The following is a 2500-nucleotide window of genomic DNA, read 5'->3' on the forward strand; positions in this document are numbered from 1 at the left end:
CTAACATAATTTGACTTAAAACGTAATATAATCAACTAAAACTTAAATAAAACTTAACATAATATCATTAACTAAAACTTAAAATTTAACAATATAACTTAATAAACAATAAAACTTAACAGTATAACTTAAAACATTATATTGTTAAATAAAAATAAATAAAACAAACAATAAAACTTAAAATAATATAGCTTAAAACAGTATGTTAACTAAAACTTAAAATTGAACAAACAATAAAACTTAACATAACAACTGAAAACAATATTGTTAACTAATGCTTAAAACTTAAAGTGGTGAAACTCAAGCTTTTAATGTTGTTTATGTGCTAAGTGGTGTTTTTAATCTGCTTTAAGACAAACCATGTGTAAATTCATAAGTCGACAGCATTGCTGAGTATTTTCTCCTTAAAACTGCAGTGAACCAAATGGCGCATTTCCACTGCATGGTACGGTACGGTACGGCTCGGTTCGGCTCGCTTTAAATGGTACCACCTCTGTTGAGGTTCCAAGCGAACCGTACCGATACTAAAATGTGACGTGAAAACACTGCAGATCACTGATTGGTCAGACAGAATCATCACTACCAGCGTCATTGTATTTACGACACGAGACACTAAACCCGCTAGATTTAAATAGCCAGTAGACAACAGCCAACGCTGTAGCACCTGTTTTAAAAGTATTTGCTTAAAAAAAGGAGTATAAACTTCAAAAAAAGAAATGGCTGAATCGTGGTCTGTGGGCGAGGTGCAGACGTGCCTCTCGTTTGTGGCCGAGGAGCGGATAGGGAACATGACATATGATGATGTCATGGCAGTAGAGACGGCAACTATAACGATCAGTCCCACCCACTTTGAAGCGGTACTAACTGCAGTGGAAAAGCAACCGAGCTAAAGCGAACCGAACCGTGCTGTACCGAGTCGAGTCGTACCACGCAGTGGAAAAGCGAAGCATGCCGAACCGTTCCGCGCCGAGTCGAACCGTACCGAGCCGAACCATGCAGTGGAAAAGCGGCAAAAGACAGTCTCAAAAACACGCTTTGAAATCGCTGGTGTTTCTGACGTCACAAACTACCTTGTAACCAATCAGATCAACGTGTGATCGTCAACCAGTGGATCTCTGAGCTGAGTGAGTGAGTGGAGGCGGGGCTCATTTGCATATTCATAGAACCGCACATACTAAATGAGGCAAGGGTGTCGAGTTACATTCAAGATATTTTAAGGATTTTTTTTCAAGGATCATTAACTATAACTTAAAACTTGACTAAAACTAATAAAACATTTTGGTTAATTGAAATAAAGCTGAAATTAAACAAAATATAAGTGTTAGATTTTTTTATTTATTACTATAACTAAAATTTAAAAACCAGCACTTAAATTACTAAGTGGAAATAAATAAAAACTAACAGTAGCAACATGACTAAACATTTTACAAAAATGTAGCTAAAACTAAATGAAAATAAAATCTAATTCAAAATATTCATAAAAAACTATACAATAATAAGAGAATTTTGTTCTTAATTTATGGTTAAGACACACACACACACACACGCTCATGTTGTTTTGACTAACAAATCCATGAGCGAGTGTGTATGTGTGTGTGTGTGTGTGTGTGTGTGTGTGTGTGTGTGTGTGTGTGTGTGTGTGTGTGTTTCTTTCTGTTCGTAGATTCAGAAACACGAACAGAAATCTGAAAACCCACATCATTTGATAAGCAAACTGTGCATGTGTGTGTGCAACACAACTCAGCAGCAAAATATTTAAGCATGTTTACAAATACACAATAAAAGCATCAATCTTTGTGCCTGTGTGTGTGTGTGTGTGTGTGTGTGTGTGTGTGTGTGTGTGTGTGTGTGTGTGTGTGTGTGTGTGTCTAGGAACAGGAAGCAGAACAGAGAGAGTGAAATGAATAGGGAAAGTGAGACGAACAGAAACAGAGTGTGTAATGTGTGTAATGAACCATGTGGACGTGTAGCTCCTCCACATGTATGTGTGTGTGCATGTCACACACGCGTGACCAGCCCGTGTTATTGTGCATGACACCAGACGCTCTCACAGTGTGTGTTTGGCCTACACACCATTAAAACCGCATGCATGTGTGTGTGTGTTTCTGGACTACTCTCTCTGTTTAATCTCTTCCTGTCTCATATTTGACCCAGAGACACACACACACACACACACACACACACACACACACAAACACACAGACACACACACACTGTGCCAGCTGTGTGGCGTCTCTAAGTCATCATCAGTGTGTGCCAAGAGCCACGTCGCTATGACAACCACTACAGCAGTGTGTGTGTGTGTGTGTGTGTGTGTGTGTGTTTTAAAAGGTCACTTTAATAAAAGAGAAAAACATCCATAAACACTCATATATACACAGAGACTCAACACTGTAAAAAAAAAAAAGAAAGAAAAAAAAGAGCTGATTTAACTTAAAAAATAAGGCCTGCAAAGCATTTATGAGTTCTCTCAACTTCAGTCGTTATCTTCGTCAGATAA

General features: G+C 37.9%; 1 protein-coding gene across 1 annotated transcript in view; it reads right to left on the bottom strand.

Moving 5' to 3' along the window:
• inppl1a (inositol polyphosphate phosphatase-like 1a) overlaps positions 1–2500 on the bottom strand; it is a 42200-nt gene that overhangs the window by 30475 nt on the left and 9225 nt on the right. The window lies entirely within an intron of this gene.

Source organism: Abramis brama (assembly GCF_963993115.1).
Source record: "Abramis brama genome assembly, chromosome: 10".
Lineage (NCBI taxonomy): Eukaryota > Metazoa > Chordata > Actinopteri > Cypriniformes > Leuciscidae > Abramis > Abramis brama.